The sequence below is a fragment of the Trematomus bernacchii genome, unplaced genomic scaffold, assembly GCF_902827165.1.
Source record: "Trematomus bernacchii unplaced genomic scaffold, fTreBer1.1, whole genome shotgun sequence".
Lineage (NCBI taxonomy): Eukaryota > Metazoa > Chordata > Actinopteri > Perciformes > Nototheniidae > Trematomus > Trematomus bernacchii.
In genome coordinates, this window is record NW_022987469.1 from 1888154 (window position 1) to 1911609 (window position 23456).

At 45.2% G+C, this 23456-nt stretch overlaps 1 protein-coding gene across 1 annotated transcript in view; it reads right to left on the reverse strand.

Annotated features, from left to right (window-relative positions):
* Positions 1-5355, reverse strand: part of cntn2 (contactin 2) — a 54888-nt gene extending 49533 nt beyond the window's left edge. The window contains exon 1 of the mRNA XM_034143488.1: positions 5141-5355. The gene's annotated coding sequence lies outside the window, so the exon portion shown is untranslated. The remainder of the gene's footprint in view (positions 1-5140) is intronic.
* Between the last annotated feature and the right edge of the window lie 18101 nt (positions 5356-23456).

Below are 23456 nucleotides of genomic sequence, written 5' to 3' on the forward strand. Positions count from 1 at the left end.
AAGACGCCGCCGTGCATATGTCCTCCACACTCACGCCGTTGAACAAGGCTGTTGATACAGCCATACCATGTGTAGAGTGTGCATGGACCCCAGTGGGGAAAGCTCTCCCCGCCTGTTCATAGGCATGTGAAATGCACTTGCAGAGCCATCCTGTCAGGCGTTTCTTGGACAGAGCTTTACCAGCCACACCATCCCCAAAGCACACAAACAGCTGTTCAGTGCGCCTAATGGAAGTCGTGCTCCCTACATAACATGCCAGCGCACGCACTGGGCAGAGGAGGTGCAATTTAGCCTCCCTGTCCCCAGTATGGGGTGGAAGACTAAAGCCGTTTAACTGTATAGCCCTCGACCTGAACGAACTCCTTAGGTTCTTGGGAACAAAGGAGGGGTTCGGTCTGAGTGTCGCCCCGCTACGGTCACCCCGGATCAAAAGGCAACTCGGGTGCACCGACAGAGCGGCCAGCTCGGACACTCCCCTGGCCGAAGTCAGGGCAAGCAGCAAAGCTGTTTTCAATGACAGTGCTTTCAGGGAGGAGAGCTCCAGAGGCTCAAATGGTTCTGTGATCAGAGCCTCGAGCACCAACGGCAGATCCCATTGCGAGGAGGCATGCACCACTGGGCGCTGTCTCCTGACCCCCTGCAAAAACCGCGTCATAAGCGGCTGACTGAAGGCTGACCTGCCGTCAAATCTCTCATGGCAGGACGAAATGGCTGCTGCATACACTTTAATTGTGGAATGAGCAAGCCCCCTGTCCACCAGTATCTGTAAATAGGACAGAATAGAGCCCAATGTACAAGATAGAGGTTCTAGACTCCTTTCTTCACACCATCGCTGGAATCCCAACCACTTCGGCCTGTAACAGGCTGTGGTGGATCCTGCTCCTGCTGCCTGGATAGTCTGAATAACTTTGTCAGACAGTCCCTCCCGTCTCAGCCTGTCCCTCTCAGGAGCCAAGCCTGGAGAGGTTGGCCCAGAGTGGGTAACGCCCCTATTGCACCTGCTTCCTGAGACAACGCCCCCCAGACCTGAAGAACCGTCCAGGGCTCGCCCACCATCATCTGTGTCACCTCTGCGTACCACGGCGCCCTGTCGCAGTCGGCGCCCTGTCGCAGTCTGCCCCCTGTCGCAGTCTGCAAACTGCCTGAAGCAGGGTGCAAACTGCCTGAAGCAGGGATGCCTGTCTGCTCTCTGACAGGGTGGCACGTAGTCTGCCTGCATCGAGCAAAAATCCCCAGATACCCCGCCTGCTGGTGAGGTATGGGACTGCTCTTCTTCCAATTGACCGCAATCCACTTGGATCAATTGGGCTGTGTTTGCCTCCTCCCTGGACCTGGCCATGACTATGAGGTCGTATTACAAAACCCTCATGCCATGGTCGTGAAGCAGCTGAAGCGCTGTGGCCACACATTTGCTGAACGTGCGTGGGGATAGGGAGTAGCCAAACGGTAGTCTGTTGTACTCGTACGCTACCCCCCTGGAAGGCAAAACGCAAATCTTTCTGTGCTGTGGAGCAATTTTCGACATGAAAGTAAGCGTCCTTCAGGTCGATGGTTGTGAACCAATCGCCCGACTGCCCTAGTTCCAGTAATTGGTTTACATATGGAACCTTTTGCAGACAATGTGCTGATTCAGGCTGCGAAGATCCAGAATGGGTCTGAATTCTCCTGTCTTCTTGGGAACCAGGAAGTACATGGAGTAAAGCCCCTTTTCTCTCTCCTGAAAGTGCACAACAGACGCAGCCTGTTTTTGCAACAGGGCCTGAATCTCTGTCGAAAGGAAACCTATATCCTCCTGGGATGATAGATTTGCCTCTCTTAAGCCCCTGAATGGAGGAGGGACGCTGCAAAACTGGAGTGAGTACCCCAGTTTCAGTGTCCTGTCCATCCATTCTGTCAGTACACAGCTAAGCTTCCCCATAAGACTGTATTAGGGGACCTGCAAGCAGCTGTGGAGTCGCAGCTAAGAAGCTGTAGCACTCTCTGGTGGCCCACTCCGCTGCCAAACCTTCCATAAAAGGAAGTTTGGCCCATGGGGGGCTGACACAGAAAGGGCCGATTTTCTACTGAGGTCCTTGAACGCACTGCGGCACGCTCTTGTGGGGCCGCGGCTCTGTCATAATGCCGTCTCTTTGAAACGGACATTATGGGGAAATGTGGAATTGTGGAGAGAGATGACTCTTACTCTGGGATACATGCAATCGTTTTTACTGAATGCATTTTTCACACACACATCACTCTAGAACTAGGGTTACAATACGTAACCCACCGTTCTTCTGCGGAGGTCCCTGAACGCACCGCGGCCACTCTCACGGGGGCCGCGCGCCTTCCTATTAACGCTGTGTTTCACATTCGAGGGTGAAACGCATTAATCGGAGCTATTATACCAGACAAGGTGTGTTTTCTGACAACAGCACGCCGGCAATAGCGTCTCTTGAACCCGCACAGTGCTTTGACAGCACTTTCTGCGGTTTATTCCACTCACGTGCGCGCGCCCACCTGCTGGCTCCTTTACTGGAGTTTACAGCGGGGCGGTGTTCTGTCCTCCGTGTTTATTTGCAGCCGCCCTGTCACGCGGCAGCGGGGCAGAGGCTCTCTGCCCAGCCTGCTGCCTGCTGGGAGCAGATGGCCACGCTCCGCCGCCATGGTCATCACCTAGGGGGAAGTACAGACCTGGGCGGTGGACTTCCATGGACGCCGGACCCGCAAGTGCCCGACAACGAGAAGTCCTCGTCATCCATCCGCCCCGCTGGAATGGCGAAAGTGAATGGCACCGCCTCGGCCATATCCTGGTCCCCCAAACACTCGAAGCAGAGGTGGTGGGGATCGGCGCCCGCTATTTAGCCAGGGCACGAAGGACAGGCCCGGCTCTCTAGAAGTGGCGACTCCATGAAGGTATGATAACTCTTCTTCTTTCAAACGTTTTACTTTCTCTGCTTCAGTTGTTGCTCGCCCGCTGAAGAGAAAAGGATGACAGTCAGGAGGCGTGGCCGCCTTATATACGGTGGGCTTGTGCACGCATTCAGGTAGGCCCGCCCCGAGGGGCCGGCTACGTTTATAGATATCTCAGTAGGTGAATGCTCGCATAGTGTGGTTAAGAGGTAGTACCCATAGAGTCCAGTAGAGGGCGGAGCCTGTGTAAGATATAACTGCTTTGTTTCTTCTTGCCATGTTTCAAATCCTAAATGCTATTATTATAGTGAACCAAAGTGCAAGACCCTATGCAATTATGGTATTACTATTATAATTATTATTTTTTACAGCATTTTAAAGGTGGTATGGTGCAGTGCAGTGTAAGTAGAAGTAAACAGGTGTAACAGTATGAAGACAGAGCAGTCTCCACCACGGCAGCATCAGAGCCAACACATGATGTGATTACTGAACCAGAGGAAGACCCGATCCTTTATCTCAGCTCCTTTATAACACTCATTTAGTTTTATTAATATAGCTGCCTATTCAGTACACTCATGGATAACAATGTGTACTGTGTAAGCTTGGTGATTTCATTAGTCACTGATGGGGTGGGCAGTACACAACTATCACAGTAATTATATCTGCCTCAGCACAGATATGTATCAAAACTACACAGGAAAAATATGTTGTCTGTTACTAGAAGCACATCTCTAAATTAAGAGAAATGCTGTAACATACGTCATTCATGAAATATCTTCATATATCCTTCATATACCCTCCTCACAGAAAAAACTGAACTGTTGACTTTAATTAAAGGTATTATGTCAACAGATTTCACATAACTGTATTAGGTTAGTTGAAAGCAATAATATCAAGTTTAAATAAAAAATATTAGGTTCAACTTTGTTGACATAATACATTTAATTAAAGTCAACGTTTCAGTTTTATCAGTGCTGTCGTATTTACTCCTTTCATCAATCATAAATATTGTGTTCTACATTTGATTGCTTCAAGGCCTGATGATAAAGTAGGAATTTAAACGTGTAAAACTGCTGCTGATCACCACTTTCATTACATTATGAGTGGTAGAGTCAACTTTGTTACACCTATTGTGTTCCTGCCCTAGGAAATGAATGGGTAACCCCACATTATGTTCATCCATCAGATAGTAAACAGCCACAACATTTTCATTTTGTAATACATTTTCAGAGTCTATTCATATTCACTTCAGTTATTCATGTAAACCAGTGGTCTGAGACATTGTTTACAGCTTAAAATGGTAGTAAATAAAATATGTTAATGATAAATGTTTCTTTTGTTAATGTAAGAGTAACTGACAGGTCAAATTTGACCGGGACCACCAAAGTAAGGGGGGATAAACGAACACTACAGGAGGGTTAATTACAACCTGGTCATATCTGCACTCATCCTTTGCAGCCTGATCAAAGTGGTCATTGAGCGGTGGTCCTCCTGTCCAGGACCTCTGAACACACTCCGACAGCCCCCATCCCTTTCTGGAAAGCACTGCTCACACAGCTCCAGCCCCCAAACCAGCCTTAGCACCAGCAGGAGTGCTGACCCTGAACCCCCCACTGAGTGTGCACCCTCCTGCCAGATTGACTCCAGCTCAGTATCCTGAAATGCTCCCAGCATTCATATATTAACAACACATGTCTCTTAGCCTCTCAGCAAACTGGAAACAATGAAGGAATTAGCTTCAGCAAAACATAGAATGCAGATGTAGATTAACTAGCGTGTAAATAATCTTAGCATAATCGACATATTCAGCAAGCACAGCATTATTACCTGCTTTATTCCCTTCACATACACACATAAATACATTCCTGTTGAGGGGTAACTAAATAAATGCGACTTATTCAAGCCGACGCCACACGAAGCTCCTGCGTGTTATTATGAGGTGGAGGGTCGTGTAGGTGACATACAATTGTCACATTTCTTTTATTGCCCAAATGTAATGTGGACTTTGGCGTAACGTTGACCCCCTAAACGCTGTAATCGCAGGCTACTGTGAGTGTGTCCGAGCCTCCACTTGGTCTATTGCGTCAAACAGAAGCGGGATCCCGTTCATCCTGCAGAAACCTGCTCTAAACATCCTCCTGAAAACATGGGTCTGCCGTTCTGTTTTTCAGCGCTTATTTAATAAAAAATATATGGGGAATTACAGAGAAGATAGTACGTAGTTTGAGGTAAAAGGTGTGTGTTTGTTTACCTTGCTGGATGCGGGCCGTGTTCTCTGCGCTGCGGAGCCGAGGAGGTGTGCAGGAGGAGGGGGTGCTGCTCGCTGAGTCTGTGAAGGCAGCACCGTTTTCAGATGGCAGAGGCGTTTCACAGCCGCTCTCTGGATCCTTCTTTCTCTGGTCCTGGGTTCTCCTTCTCTCCGCTGTGGAAGTGTGGTGGAGCCGCATTCAAGGACAGTCTCAGTCTCTCAGTCTCTCAGTCTCTCTCTCTCAGTCTCTCTCTCTCAGTCTCTCTCTCTCTCTCTCTCTCTCTCTCTCTCTCTCTCTCTCTCTCTCTCTCTCTCTCTCTCTCTCTCTCTCTCTCTCTCTCTCTCTCTCTCTGTTCTACTTCTCCTCTGCATCCTCGCTTTCTTTGGACCACCTTCTGGTCTCCTTTCGCTAGTGTCAAGCCCGCGAAAATACAGCAAAATGACTTCCGGTTTCTATATTGCACAATTAAACGCGTCCCTTATAATTGTAACTTCCACTTAACTGTCATCCCTTTAAGTATGACATTAAAGTTAGGGTATGTAAGAATGGGCGCTAGAATTTGAAACTACGCAGCCGAAAGAAATCTGCCCCTTCCTTCAGACTTCCTTACAGAGCCCCTCCTCCAACACACACAAACGCGTGTCTCCTAGCGTCAACCTAAAACCTTTATTTTGAAGGCAAACTCGAGTAACTTCCGGTGATATCCTCGCTCCGCACGGGCAGCTTGACGCATCTCCTCGTTGTTTGCTCCTCGCTTCTCCTTTTGTTAGAGGCTGCTGGAGGAGAGGCACAGAGGGGGCAGGTGCTGCTCCCCGCCCCGCTGCACAACCCTGTCCCCGGGGACCCGGAGAGAAAGAGACCCCTCCAATTAAAGCCTACATGAAGATAGATAGGGATGATATGATATCACATCTACATCATGTACCTCTAATTTGATCTGAAGTCGGCTTTACCTTCCATCCTGCATTCACAAATCACAAATTAACAAATCAAGAAAAACACACACAAATAATTGGTAAAAATAAATTAACTAACAAATAAAAACAGTAATGGCGTAATAATAAGCCTGACAAAAAGTGTTAGACTGCAGTTCATTTGTAAGGTCTTACATCTTTCTAGAACGTTTCATTTAATGCAATGAAAAGCTCAAACACTTTTACCACCAGTCTTTTTTTACAAATGGAAAAATAACTGTATGACAATCTTGGGAATCCTCTGCAATCATACAAACATACATTGTTGTAATGCCAATGCTATTATGTAAAATGTATAATTATGCAGTGTGTTCCATAAAGACTTGCAGTTACTTGATTTGTTGAAAATATAATTCAGTGTTTCCAATTAAAATGAGAGTATGTGGAAAATCACAAAATTGAACATATTTAGGTGCAACACAGACGTGTTTTGTTAAAATGGTTGTATGCCTCTTGAAAATCGCAACCAGTAAAAGGAAAACAAGATAATTCATCAACAATAATCCAGATCATTCAGAGACAAAACACAGTATCATGTAAAAACAGTAAAGCTGTTTCAGTGAGAGGGACAGAAAACTATGTGTTAGAGCAGTGAACACAGATCAGACCCATTTATTTCATATTTCACCCTCAGGGTCATTAAAGCAGAAGAGGCACATCCAGTGCCACCAATTAGACAGACAGGCCTCTGACAGCAGCAGACAGCATGCAGAGCAGCACATCAGCTCCAGGCTATACTTATCACCCAATCACAGTGCCTCAAGAAAGACCGATACGCTTAATTAATTTGCAGAGGTGGAAAGTAACTAAGAAAATGTACTCAAGTACTATACTCATGTACACATTTTAAGTATTTTCGTTTTATACTACTCTAAATTACTCTACTATACATTTTGGGAGACCATTTTGTACTTTTTACTCAATTAACTTTATTTTACTGGTGTATTTATTAGGAACACACAATATATGAAAAACTTTTAAAATATGATTATTTGGTATACATTAAACCATCTAACATTATATTTAAGTAACTAAAACCATGAGTGGGTTAACAGAAAATAAATTGTAATTAAGAAGTTGTGTGTTCAAAAATATTTCACAGTTTAAAGGTAGGGTAGGTAATTCACTTCAGAAACACTTTTTGTTATATTCCATGGAATGCTCTTCACATCCCGATAACAATGAATATCTTAAATGCTTTGACAATAAATACATAAACAAATTTCATCTGTGGAAGCCGTAGTACTGTAAAAAGCACGACCACCTTGGTTGCTGATTGGCTAATGGTTAAACAAGCCAAAAAATCGTTATGACATCATAAAGTGGCCAAAATCTGATCAGCTCATTTTCAGACAGGTTTTTATATAAATGGATCAGGACAAAAAGTGAGCGAATCTTTTTTCCTGAAACTTTCAGAATCTCTTAGTCTTTACACAGAGGGGACACATGTTTATGTATAAAATACATGAACAAGTGGATTTTGCATAACAGGTGAACTTTAAAGAACATCTCCTATCGTCTCCTATCGTCCTCGTCGATAACACAAACGGAACAAAATCGGTATCAAAAAAGTCTTCCGTCCACACGCAATAGGCACCAGAAACGTGTCCGTTCACACGAGACCGCTCGAAAGCGCTGGAGACACTGTAGTACATATGCCGGGCCTGTAAGTGGCGCTGTACTCCTGCCACAAAAGCAGCGAAGAAGACTTCCCACGCATGGTTGCCATGGTTGCCCTTCTATTTATTCTCCGCTGTGGACGCTCTGGCTCTTTTTCTCCCTCCCCGAGGCAAGCGTTTGCTCCTGCTGTAAATCTCTCTGGTAGTCCACCAGCAGATGACAAACATCCACCTCTCCGCCTCTTCCAAGGGACGATGGGACCGTGCAGCAGAGTTTCAGTTAGATTATTTTTCGCCGGTCAACATGTCCGTTAAAGTTGAAATCTTCCGGACAAAATTTGAAAAGTGCCGGTCAAAGGTCTTCTTTGTTATTTATTGAGCTTTAAAACAAACACTATATAATAATATAAGAATAATACACGGAGCCTCTCTTTTCCTCCCCCTCTTCTGACAGCCCAGCAGCTGATCTCTGAGCAGGAGAGGTGGGAGAGGCGGGGCTATTGCTTCAACGTTATCAGGAAATTATCGTATAGGCGTAAACACGGAGCCGTTTGCCCCAAGCCCCCAGGAAGTGCGCCGGACTCTGAGGAAAATATTCGTTCTGGCCAAACGGCGGTACTACACTTCCGTATGGGTTGCTGGGCCCGGAAACACTTTTTCCCATTGACTAACATTGGGAAAGAGTGGTCTGTAAATCGTTGGATAATTTTTTTTAAACTAAATAAACTACCCAGTATGAACATTTGTATAGCCCTTATTAAAAACATTCGGTCCTCAAGTTGTAAAATGTGCTAATAACGTTATTCTGAGAGTTATTTTCCTCGGCATTATGAACGTGCATCTGAGAGTGGGAGCTCGGGGGTGGGGCTTAAGGGGCAACTCAACTGCGCATGCTCTATGAGCGCACATACGGGTACTTCTGCTCTGAAAGCCAGGCATGACGGGTAATCTGTGACGTTTCGCTCTCTCAAAAGTTGGGCCATTTTGTCCTCATGCGCCAATGAGCAGCTCTCATAGGAATGAATGAGGCCCCGCCTCCCACGCTGTATCCAGTTCTTATTATACAGCCATGGTTTGCCCCCCCAGACAATAGTATGAAGCTGCAGCGTCGGAGAATGCAGTTTCAGGACCGCAGTCATAGGACCGCAATCATAGGACCGCAGTCTAGCGAATTGGATGACCGCAAAAGTACAACCAGCGAGTCTTGAGTCCTGATTGAGTCTCATACACAGCAAGTCTCTTTAGACATTGTAATGCTTGTTATTAATGATCTAAAAATGCACGAAAATATATTTTTCTTCCAGAAATTAAATTATTATTATTAACAACAATTTGTTGTTATTATGTTTTTGTTTTTTAATAACAAATGTATTTTGTATGTCAAATGTAAAAAGATAGTCTTTTATATTTGTCTTATCAAATTTGACATACAACGTAAATATATATATTGTAGTTATAATGATATCATCTATTTATAATTGTAAATGTATATTGTATGTACACTGTAGACATACATTTAGATGTATATTTTGTTAAAAGAAAACAAAAATGTTAATTTAGTTTTTGGGAGAAGGGGTAGGATTAAATACGTGTAAACTCCTTCCCACGCCTTTTCGGATGTGTAATTAGGTAGATCATTTGTTTATATATAATTTGTAAGTCAATAATATTTAGTTCAATTTGATACTGCTTACGTTTCTACAGTATCATAATTCTCTTGTGTCATTTCATTATTATAATTTTTTTTTTTTGTATTACACGTTCGAAATAAATCAAATCAAATGTGTCTTTGAAGAGGTGCTTGATTACTCAAAAACAAAAACAACTGTTAGTGTGTTTATGCACCTGGCTGCCAAAGATAAATATGCAGTTTATATGCAGTGCAGAATCAAGTGCAGAATCAATTTTTATTTATTAAGAAGACGGGCACAATAACCACACTGAGGATTCTTCACTGGGGTGAGGCGGGGTCTGTTGTTCCCTCAGCCACCAGAAAACAGCTCCAGCTGCAGTACCCCGGGAAGAAGCCCTCTTCGGAGTAAAAACCCTCCAAGATTCCTCGCCGTCCACTTCCCCGGTAGCCTGTGCCAACGTCCTTATTAAGATGGTCGCATTCAAAGCACCCGGTTTCATTAAACAAATAAACAAAAAGGCTAACAGTTGGTTTTGCAGCGAGTCATCATAGGCTAACAGATGACTCAATACACCAGAATAGTTGTTAAGTTGTTAACTTTAAACAAACAACACGATTCACATTACTCACACTCATACTGTAATTAGTGATTAAATCAACAATTAATGTAGGAGGACACGTAGTTGGGCTTGCCAAAATCACGCTACAGTTTCATTAAACAAATAATCAAATAACAGTTTATTTTGTCGAAAGCTATAGCTAACGAATAATTGTTTTTAGTGCCTTTAATACAGTTAGAAGCTATCATAAGCTAACAGGTGATTGTTTGTATTGCCTTAAAGGGCCCATGTCATGGCCATTTCCACTGATCATAATTACATTGTTGAGGTATACTAAAATAGATTTATACTGTGCAATTTTCCAAACTCACATTGGTTTCGCATACAGCATCTCTGTCAAGCATGTGTATTCAGCAGTATTCACTTTCTCCACTAAACGACTCGTTGGAGCTCTTGCCCCCCCCTCCCTGTGAGCCTAGTGTGCTCCGATTGGTCAGCTCGGCCACTCGTTCTGATTAGTCAACCACCAGAGAGGCTGCGCCCATGTCTAACAGTGCTTTTCCCGGCTGCTCTCAGCGTAACATCAGTCTTATCATGGCGTCGGCACAGCCGTATATTTTATATACATATATATTTTTAACTGTTGTTATAGAAGAGTGTGACGGCCCCAGGGCCTTTGTCTTACGATGGGGTGGAGCTGAAGAGGCTAATCAGCACGATCACGGACACCTCCGGACACTACGGCCCCAGTCTCTCTCCAAAGCGGCTGCAGGAAGACTAACTCTGCGATCCTCTCAACCACCTATCTCTGCATTTATCACAATAAATGTGCCGTGGTTTTGTAAACTCGTGTATGTCTCCTTGTCTTTGTGGCCTACGAGCCGCTCATAACAAAGAGTAAGTTATTTTTACCCGTTATAAACTACTACTGTTTGATGAGAAATCAAATCATGGTTTGCTATATGAATTCAGGGAAGAAAGGATAGGCCTACTAAGTATTTCCATTAAACTTTATTTTTAGAAATGTACAAAATGAACATAAATATACATATATACACGGTATATCATCCATTCCTCCTCCTTGCATCTTGCCTGCGCACAGTCGGTGCGGTGCCTTTTAGCACGACGCCTCAGTAGTAGTAGAAGTGCCTTTTAGCACGTCATGGATTGTCCGCCAGGATCTGGCTGGACGAAATCAAATGCAAATCACAAAATATTAGAGAAACTTAGTTGTTTTAGATTCGTTAGTAGTAGTTGTGTAATGAACAGCTTGCCTGCTAATATGCTAACCTAGCTTTGTTTACCTTGGTAGCTAACACGATATGAACGTTAGCTTGGAGGAAAGGCAACTATAATGCAGTGTAATAAAACTACTATGAACAAAAGCTAGTGGTTCATATTAGGCTAGCAATAACGTGTTTATAATTGCAATCGTATACGGGTATTCTGCTACCATACAATGTAACTTGCATGAATACATTGTTTTGCGCTAGCATACAGCTAGCCTCGTTAGCTACATGCAGTATATGTACGGTCACAATGTACGGTAAATCACAGTACAGTATACTGTATGAGTATTCCGTGTGTGTGAATGCAGACATTCTCCTGCTATGAGATACATGTATGCAAGGCCATCTGCTGATATTAGAGTTGATATATGGAAACTCTAGCAACTTAGTTAGCACAGTTAGCACTGTGTCAATGGCTTAGCAGTCCAACACAGTTTACACATTTAAACAGTCTTGTTTGATAAATACACAAATAACAATGCAAACTTACAGGTTGTATACCCAGATCTTCCCCTGCTCCAAACGGTCCAAACAAGCTGTGCATATCCGGCCTCAAACTGGGCAATGTTTTGGAAGCTTTCGTCTGTGAAATGCCGGTTCTTCGAACCTCTGGAGGAGGAACACGCCGCTGCTGGTGTGGCCATAGCTCTTCGGGATTGGTCCATTTCGTTCCGGGTACCGCATGACATCAGGCGGTACCCGGAAGAATCAAATGGGCAGTGACGTATCTCCAACGAGGCGTTTTGGGGAGGTATTTTCTGTGTTAGAGTTTTACTCGCTACAGGGTGTACTTTGAGGGTTTTGACTCTGCACACCGTTTACATGCATAAAAACCTTCATAACACACAAGGGGACGGGTAATAACCGGAAAAGCATGACATGGGAGCTTTAAGACTATCATAGTTAACGTTAGCTAATCACACTTCATTTCAAGACACCGGAATTGTTATTAATGTTAAACAAATAAAACTTTAAAAGCACTTCACATTACTCACATTCTGTGCGTTGTCGTTCATATTCATGTCTCCTGCTCGCTAGGTGGCAGTGTCACGAAAAACTAGGGTCCTATGAGTGCGGTCCTGAAACTGCAGTCTCCGACGCTGCAGCTTCATGCTACTCCCCCCAGAGCGTTTCGTTCGCAGATCTACCCACCTTGGGACCCGTTATCGTTATTGTTTTATGCGTTTCCATGTCGGCCTTGTGTGGCCGAACCGTCTATATGATAGAGAACTGTAGCGGATATGACCGTTATCATCCTCGTGTGGCTGGGGCCTCAGACTCTCTCATCCACCGCTGCTGAAACTCTCATCCATGCATTCATTTAATCCGCATGCTCACCTCCACCCGGCGCTCGGACCACATCACCCCTGTCCTCCACCTCCACTGACTGCCCATCAAATACCGGGTTGACTTTAAAATATTACTTCTCACCTACAAAACCCTCAACAACTGCCCCCCCCCCCTACCTCAGTGACCTCATGCAACATCAGACCCCTACCCTTCACCTCAGCGGCAACAGGGCCTTCGCTGCAGCCCCCCCTCCTTCTGGACCTGGGGCCACAGGGCCTTCGCAGCAGCCCCCCCCCCTCCCTCTGGAACTCCCTCCCCAGCCACGTCCGGTCCACCAACACTCTCATGTCATTCAAAAAAGCTCTAAAAAAATCACCTTTTCACTCACGCCTTCAACTGCTAATCCTCTAACCCCCTGCCCCTATTCAACCTATACTAAACACTTCTTACTTTTTTATCTTTTGTTGTTATTTTCTTAACCTACTTGCATCTTAGAGCACCAGGAAAAGCACTATACAAATACTGTGAATTATTATTAATAATAACATATCAGAACTAAAATGTGACGCCTGGTAGCTGAGGTGTAACAATGTCACACTTCCTATACTTGAACAAATACTGTGGACATAACCCAGGGAGAAAATGTCTTTCTGTAGAAAGTAGTATATATAATATTTTGAAGGACATACAGGTGGTATTCATAAACTTCTTGTAGTTGTTGCTCAAACTGTTCACTACAGCTATACCACAAACAATGACTGAAAATGATTAGTCAAATACTGTGGACCAGTGAGCTTTATACCTAGGCCCTCTGACCCCCACCAAAAAGAAAAAAAAATAGTTATTACGTCACAGCGTATACTTCAGCGGAATATCAAAACAACGGCCCAGGGTGCAAAACGCATCAATGACAGTCAGCGACCCTCTACCACACAAAACAACACCTGGGAACCCCATTTGTGTTCTTTGACATTGAAAATGATATTGCATTGTGTTTGTTACTTTCGTTGCAGTTGTATGTCTTAAGTGTAATTTGGCATGCTTTTATTTTGAAGACGAGTTCACGCTGTTGACAGGAAGTTGTTGTTGCTATGGAAACAAGAAAAGTTTCACAGCGGGCGGAACTTGTCATAAAGTCCGCGATAATAAAACCCACCCATTTAGAGGGAAGATATGATTGGTCAATTGTACTGTCATTTGACATTACTCTCTCGTTCAGTTACTATAGCGGGCCCTCTGTGAATCGCAGAGAGGGCCAGACGAGCTTCTTTCATGTAACCCTTCACATTCAACAGAGACTGAACAGGCAGATTCGAAGGATTTATTTCTTTGGAAATGTTATTTTAAATACAATTAAATCAAGTTTTTTTTCGGTAAAACTAATGAAAAATATAACAAAAATAATATTAAAAAAATATATATTTAAAAAACATATATATTTTTTAAATGTTTTTAAATATTATTTTTTAGAATATCTTAGGCCCTCACAGAGGGCCTAGAGGGCCCTGACGGCTCGCCACTGCTGTGGACAAATGTAAGAAAGGAGAAATCATGCTCCCATCACTGCTTCTTCTTGGCATTTGGTTACCAGGGACACACTCATCAGCACCCCCTCCCCCATCACTGTTTTAGCCCCCACCCAAGCATCTCTCCCCTGTCTGTCCGCGCTGTGCTCCCTACAGTCCTATTCGTTTTCATTTGGGCTCCGCATGCACACAAATCATCCACCAACTGTCACATGTCATCTTCCCCAGGCTGGTGGTAGTGTGTGTGTGTGTGTGTGTGTGTGTGTGTGGGTGTGTGTGTGTGTGTGTGTGTGTGTGTGTGTGTGTGTGTGTGTGTGTGTGTGTGTGTGCGTGTGTGTGTGTGTGTCATATACAGTAAATCAAATGAGGTTTACAAAGAGTGATGTGCAGTAACAGCAGCTGAATTGAATATGTGCTGTAATGGAAAACCCCCAGTAAAACTGTATCAAGTGGCCATGATGTGATAAAGTTTGAAGACGCTTGTTTGACAGTATACAGGGATGTCATTTACCTAATGTGTTCCTTAATACAGTTGCAAATACCAAGGAGTAGAGCATGGTACATGAGTTTCAAAACACAACAACATTTCAGGAACCACAAAAATATTCACTATACACCACATTTTAGAACACAAAAAACCTCTAAGCCGATTGGCCTCTAAGAACTCAGAAAAATATTTTCTTCAAAAACACGACTTTTAGCTTTTAGCATCAACAAAACCTTTCGGAAAACACAACGACCTTTGACAAAACACACTTCACAAAATTGGTCATAAAACACAATGACATTTCACTAAACACTTAAAGGTAGGGTAGGTAAGTTTGAGAAACCGGCTCGAGATACACTTTTTGTCATATTCCATGGAATGCTCTTAACATCCCGATAGCAATGAATATCTTAAGTGCTTTGACAAAAAATCCATAAAAAAATGTCATCTGTGGAAGCCGTAGTACTGTAAAAACCTACCTGCCTGTCAGCCTTCCATCTGTGCACAAACTTATCTCGTGCCCTCATTGGTCATGTGCGCGTTCGTGTGTGTTGGAGGAGGGGCTCTGTAATAAAGTAGCAGATTTCTTCCGGCTGTGTATTTTCAAATTCTAGCGCACTCGAGCTGGTTTCTCCAAAATTACCTACCCCACCTTTAAACATTTTAGCAAGCACAGATGCAATTTCACAAAACACAAAAACCTTTTACAAAATAATTCACAAAACACAAAATAATTTTTAACAAAACACATCAGCAAAAGAGAAAACACTAGGTTGGTCAAACCAAAAGAGGTCGGTACATATTGGAGCAATGATTCCTGCTCCTTATGTGTTTTGACCTGCAGAGCCACCGTACAAGGAACAACTGGCCCAGCTTTGTCAGAGAACCTATATCTTAATGATGTCATTGTCCCTGAATCCTTGGATTGCTTCAATACAACAATCACTAATGTGGTCTGTGTTTTATTTGGGTTTTCAATATCTCTTATCTGATGACCAGCAGAAACAGTAGCGGGCCCCTGGAGCAGGACCCTTACTGAAATGCAGACATTACTGAGGTTACCAAGACACCTTTGCTTTACCAACAACATATCTACACTTAGTACAGTGAAACAAATATTTTGCATAACCTTTCCAAGCATCAGTGTCACATCCAAGGGTGAAACTCATTACCATCATTGGCACCTTGTATTGATGAACCCAGTCCCCCAGTGTCCATGTTTTACAGTATGTCAGACCCCCAGGTGGCACATGGCAGACAGATAGACTCAGCGCTCCCTCAGGCTGCGTCCATCTGCTGTTCAGAGAGCACGGTCAATACTGCCGATATTTAATGATGGCTTAAAGCCTGCTCAGAAACCCGAGAGCTTCTGTCAGCCCGGGGCCGTCACCATGGTGGGCCATCAGCCACTTGCTGACTGAAGACCAGCCTAAAGAGAGTCTGAGGTGTAATATCTGTTTCAACTCAGATTTAGCCCCAGATTACACCCTGCTGTAAATATAATCTGTAGACGTTGAAGAAGCTTCATGCCCTAGATGAGAACTACCCCTCCCTCGTGTATACAAGACCTTTGACACATTGAAGGTTGAACAGCAGCTGAAGTGGCCGTGATGTGATAAAGTTTGAAAACGCTTGTTTGACAGTATAGAGCAGTGGTTCTCAAACTTTTTTCAATAATGTACCAGCCAAGTATGTCAGCCAAGTACCCCCTGATCAGCGCAAAAACTATTATTAGGGACAAAAAGCCTATATAAAGAGGTACAGTACAGCGCTGCACCATCAGTGTCTGATTTATTAAAACAACAACCTTGTAACTGAGAAACACTTAAATGCTACATTTAAAATGTTTACAATCCATCACTAAATTCATGGCAAACCAATTTTAACATCATGCAATAACACTAAGACGACATTAGTTGCATTGAACTGATCTTTTTAATAAGTTGTACTTACAATGTAGTGAGAAACATGGGCTTGTGCTTCACTGAGGATCTTTGTCATTCTGACAGGGAGGCAAACTGCAGTTATTACACTTCACGTTTTGAAATATGTACAACTCAAATAAAATTAAAATAAATCAAAACAACTGTACATTAATTAAATACATTTTACATTTAGCTTGAGTTGGCTTTAATCCTTTCTTTATGGTATTAAAATTGGGCTCAAGTAGAACCTTTACCCATGTATTTAGCTAGTTCTGAAAGAATAATCAACATTGTGCATAACAAGATAAAGCACTATAACACCTCTATCAACTGACGCCAACAGGCAGGAACATAGAACCATAACACCTCTATCAGCTGACGCCAACAGGCAGGAGCATAGAACCATAACACCTCTATCAGCTGACGCCAACAGGCAGGAGCATAGAACCATAACACCTCTATCAGCTGACGCCAACAGGCAGGAGCATAGAACCATAACACCTCTATCAGCTGACGCCAACAGGCAGGAGCATAGAACCATAACACCTCTATCAGCTGACGCCAACAGGCAGGAGCATAGAACCATAACACCTCTATCAGCTGACGCCAACAGGCAGGAACATAGAACCATAAACACCTCTATCAGCTGACGCCAACAGGCAGGAACATAGAACCATAACACCTCTATCAGCTGACGCCAACAGGCAGGAACATAGAACCATAACACCTCTATCAGCTGACGCCAACAGGCAGGAGCATAGAACCATAACACCTCTATCAGCTGACGCCAACAGGCAGGAGCATAGAACCATAACACCTCTATCAGCTGACGCCAACAGGCAGGAGCATAGAACCATAACACCTCTATCAGCTGACGCCAACAGGCAGGAGCATAGAACCATAACACCTCTATCAACTGACGCCAACAGGCAGGAACATAGAACCATAAACACCTCTATCAACTGACGCCAACAGGCAGGAACATAGAACCATAACACCTCTATCAGCTGACGCCAACAGGCAGGAGCATAGAACCATAACACCTCTATCAGCTGACGCCAACAGGCAGGAGCATAGAACCATAACACCTCTATCAGCTGACGCCAACAGGCAGGAGCATAGAACCATAACACCTCTATCAGCTGACGCCAACAGGCAGGAGCATAGAACCATAACACCTCTATCAGCTGACGCCAACAGGCAGGAACATAGAACCATAACACCTCTATCAGCTGACGCCAACAGGCAGGAACATAGAACCATAACACCTCTATCAGCTGACGCCAACAGGCAGGAACATAGAACCATAACACCTCTATCAGCTGACGCCAACAGGCAGGAGCATAGAACCATAACACCTCTATCAGCTGACGCCAACAGGCAGGAACATAGAACCATAACACCTCTATCAGCTGACGCCAACAGGCAGGAACATAGAACCATAACACCTCTATCAACTGACGCCAACAGGCAGGAGCATAGAACCATAACACCTCTATCAGCTGACGCCAACAGGCAGGAGCATAGAACCATAACACCTCTATCAGCTGACGCCAACAGGCAGGAGCATAGACCATACCATAAAGGACCCAACAGCAGGGCATACCTCTATCAGCTGACGCCAACAGGCAGGAGCATAGAACCATAACACCTCTATCAGCTGACGCCAACAGGCAGGAGCATAGAACCATAACACCTCTATCAGCTGACGCCAACAGGCAGGAGCATAGAACCATAACACCTCTATCAGCTGACGCCAACAGGCAGGAGCATAGAACCATAACACCTCTATCAGCTGACGCCAACAGGCAGGAGCATAGAACCATAACACCTCTATCAGCTGACGCCAACAGGCAGGAACATAGAACCATAACACCTCTATCAGCTGACGCCAACAGGCAGGAACATAGAACCATACACCTCTATCAGCTGACGGCCAACAGGCAGGGAACATAGAACCATAACACCTCTATCAGCTGACGCCAACAGGCAGGAGCATAGAACCATAACACCTCTATCAGCTTGACGCCAACAGGCAGGAGCATAGAACCATAACACCTCTATCAGCTGACGCCAACAGGCAGGAGCATAGAACCATAACACCTCTATCAGCTGACGCCAACAGGCAGGAGCATAGAACCATAACACCTCTATCAACTGACGCCAACAGGCAGGAACATAGAACCATAACACCTCTATCAACTGACGCCAACAGGCAGGAACATAGAACCATACACCTCTATCAGCTGACGCCAACAGGCAGGAGCATAGAACCATAACACCTCTATCAGCTGACGCCAACAGGCAGGAGCATAGAACCATAACACCTCTATCAGCTGACGCCAACAGGCAGGAGCATAGAACCATAACACCTCTATCAGCTGACGCCAACAGGCAGGAGCATAGAACCATAACACCTCTATCAGCTGACGCCAACAGGCAGGAACATAGAACCATAACACCTCTATCAGCTGACGCCAACAGGCAGGAACAATAGAACCATAACACCTCTATCAGCTGACGCCAACAGGCAGGAACATAGAACCATAACACCTCTATCAGCTGACGCCAACAGGCAGGAGCATAGAACCATAACACCTCTATCAGCTGACGCCAACAGGCAGGAACATAGAACCATAACACCTCTATCAGCTGACGCCAACAGGCAGGAACATAGAACCATAACACCTCTATCAACTGACGCCAACAGGCAGGAGCATAGAACCATAACACCTCTATCAGCTGACGCCAACAGGCAGGAGCATAGAACCATAACACCTCTATCAGCTGACGCCAACAGGCAGGAGCATAGAACCATAACACCTCTATCAGCTGACGCCAACAGGCAGGAGCATAGAACCATAACACCTCTATCAGCTGACGCCAACAGGCAGGAGCATAGAACCATAACACCTCTATCAACTGACGCCAACAGGCAGGAACATAGAACCATAACACCTCTATCAACTGACGCCAACAGGCAGGAACATAGAACCATAACACCTCTATCAGCTGACGCCAACAGGCAGGAGCATAGAACCATAACACCTCTATCAGCTGACGCCAACAGGCAGGAGCATAGAACCATAACACCTCTATCAGCTGACGCCAACAGGCAGGAGCATAGAACCATAACACCTCTATCAGCTGACGCCAACAGGCAGGAGCATAGAACCATAACACCTCTATCAGCTGACGCCAACAGGCAGGAGCATAGAACCATAACACCTCTATCAGCTGACGCCAACAGGCAGGAGCATAGAACCATAACACCTCTATCAGCTGACGCCAACAGGCAGGAGCATAGAACCATAACACCTCTATCAGCTGACGCCAACAGGCAGGGGCATAGAACCATAACACCTCTATCAGCTGACGCCAACAGGCAGGAGCATAGAACCATAACACCTCTATCAGCTGACGCCAACAGGCAGGAGCATAGAACCATAACACCTCTATCAACTGACGCCAACAGGCAGGAACATAGAACCATAACACCTCTATCAACTGACGCCAACAGGCAGGAACATAGAACCATAACACCTCTATCAGCTGACGCCAACAGGCAGGAACATAGAACCATAACACCTCTATCAGCTGACGCCAACAGGCAGGAGCATAGAACCATAACACCTCTATCAACTGACGCCAACAGGCAGGAACATAGAACCATAACACCTCTATCAACTGACGCCAACAGGCAGGAACATAGAACCATAACACCTCTATCAGCTGACGCCAACAGGCAGGAACATAGAACCATAACACCTCTATCAGCTGACGCCAACAGGCAGGAACATAGAACCATAACACCTCTATCAACTGACGCCAACAGGCAGGAACATAGACCATAACACCTCTATCAGCTGACGCCAACAGGCAGGAGCATAGAACCATAACACCTCTATCAGCTGACGCCAACAGGCAGGAGCATAGAACCATAACACCTCTATCAGCTGACGCCAACAGGCAGGAGCATAGAACCATAACACCTCTATCAGCTGACGCCAACAGGCAGGAGCATAGAACCATAACACCTCTATCAGCTGACGCCAACAGGCAGGAGCATAGAACCATAACACCTCTATCAGCTGACGCCAACAGGCAGGAGCATAGAACCATAACACCTCTATCAACTGACGCCAACAGGCAGGAACATAGAACCATAACACCTCTATCAACTGACGCCAACAGGCAGGAACATAGAACCATAACACCTCTATCAGCTGACGCCAACAGGCAGGAGCATAGAACCATAACACCTCTATCAGCTGACGCCAACAGGCAGGAGCATAGAACCATAACACTCTATCAGCTGACGCCAACAGGCAGGAGCATAGAACCATAACACCTCTATCAACTGACGCCAACAGGCAGGAACATAGAACCATAACACCTCTATCAGCTGACGCCAACAGGCAGGAACATAGAACCATAACACCTCTATCAGCTGACGCCAACAGGCAGGAACATAGAACCATAACACCTCTATCAGCTGACGCCAACAGGCAGGAACATAGAACCATACACCTCTATCAACTGACGCCAACAGGCAGGAACATAGAACCATAACACCTCTATCAGCTGACGCCAACAGGCAGGAGCATAGAACATAACACCTCTATCAGCTGACGCCAACAGGCAGGAACATAGAACCATAACACCTCTATCAGCTGACGCCAACAGGCAGGAACATAGAACCATAACACCTCTATCAGCTGACGCCAACAGGCAGGAGCATAGAACCATAACACCTCTATCAGCTGACGCCAACAGGCAGGAGCATAGAACCATAACACCTCTATCAGCTGACGCCAACAGGCAGGAGCATAGAACCATAACACCTCTATCAGCTGACGCCAACAGGCAGGAGCATAGAACCATAACACCTCTATCAACTGACGCCAACAGGCAGGAACATAGAACCATAACACCTCTATCAGCTGACGCCAACAGGCAGGAACATAGAACCATAACACCTCTATCAGCTGACGCCAACAGGCAGGAACATAGAACCATAACACCTCTATCAACTGACGCCAACAGGCAGGAACATAGAACCATAACACCTCTATCAACTGACGCCAACAGGCAGGAACATAGAACCATAACACCTCTATCAACTGACGCCAACAGGCAGGAACATAGAACCATAACACCTCTATCAACTGACGCCAACAGGCAGGAACATAGAACCATAACACCTCTATCAGCTGACGCCAACAGGCAGGAGCATAGAACCATAACACCTCTATCAGCTGACGCCAACAGGCAGGAACATAGAACCATAACACCTCTATCAGCTGACGCCAACAGGCAGGAGCATAGAACCATAACACCTCTATCAGCTGACGCCAACAGGCAGGAACATAGAACCATAACACCTCTATCAGCTGACGCCAACAGGCAGGAACATAGAACCATAACACCTCTATCAGCTGACGCCAACAGGCAGGAGCATAGAACCATAACACCTCTATCAGCTGACGCCAACAGGCAGGAACATAGAACCATAACACCTCTATCAGCTGACGCCAACAGGCAGGAGCATAGAACCATAACACCTCTATCAGCTGACGCCAACAGGCAGGAACATAGAACCATAACACCTCTATCAACTGACGCCAACAGGCAGGAACATAGAACCATAACACCTCTATCAGCTGACGCCAACAGGCAGGAACATAGAACCATAACACCTCTATCAGCTGACGCCAACAGGCAGGAACATAGAACCATAACACCTCTATCAGCTGACGCCAACAGGCAGGAACATAGAACCATAACACCTCTATCAACTGACGCCAACAGGCAGGAACATAGAACCATAACACCTCTATCAGCTGACGCCAACAGGCAGGAGCATAGAACCATAACACCTCTATCAGCTGACGCCAACAGGCAGGAACATAGAACCATAACACCTCTATCAGCTGACGCCAACAGGCAGGAACATAGAACCATAACACCTCTATCAGCTGACGCCAACAGGCAGGAGCATAGAACCATAACACCTCTATCAGCTGACGCCAACAGGCAGGAGCATAGAACCATAACACCTCTATCAGCTGACGCCAACAGGCAGGAGCATAGAACCATAACACCTCTATCAGCTGACGCCAACAGGCAGGAGCATAGAACCATAACACCTCTATCAACTGACGCCAACAGGCAGGAACATAGAACCATAACACCTCTATCAGCTGACGCCAACAGGCAGGAACATAGAACCATAACACCTCTATCAGCTGACGCCAACAGGCAGGAACATAGAACCATAACACCTCTATCAACTGACGCCAACAGGCAGGAACATAGAACCATAACACCTCTATCAACTGACGCCAACAGGCAGGAACATAGAACCATAACACCTCTATCAGCTGACGCCAACAGGCAGGAACATAGAACCATAACACCTCTATCAGCTGACACCAACAGGCAGGAGCAGGGAGACAAAACACTGAGAGCACAGCAGCCCAAGGTTGCAGGCTGTGTGTGTGTGTGTGTGTGTGTGTGTGTGTGTGTGTGTGTGTGTGTGTGTGTGTGTGTGTGTGTGTGTGTGTGTGTGTGTGTGTGTGTGTGTGTGTGTGTGTGTGTGTGTGTGTGTGTGTGTGTGTGTGTGTGTGTGTGTGTGTGTGTGTGTGTGTGTGTGTGTGTTATACATTCCTGCTTTTTTTACTTCTTGCACCCCAATTCTTTCTCAATGTTCTTCCAATGAAACTGTCCCCCTGTCAGGGTGTGTGACTTCCACAGAACTGATAAAAACACTCACACCCATAAACACACATGATGCGTGGACTCATTTGGCTTTGGTGATTGTTTTAGCATGAATTCAGTATAATTTCCCTTGGAATATGACTCCTCCCAGGTAATGGTTGCACAATAACCCACAGCATCTCTGTTCTCTAGATGGATGTAATATGCCTAGTGTGTTTTTTAATACAGTTGCAAATACCGAGGAGTAGAGCATGGTACGGTGGCCCTGAGGTTCAAAACACAACAAGATTTGACA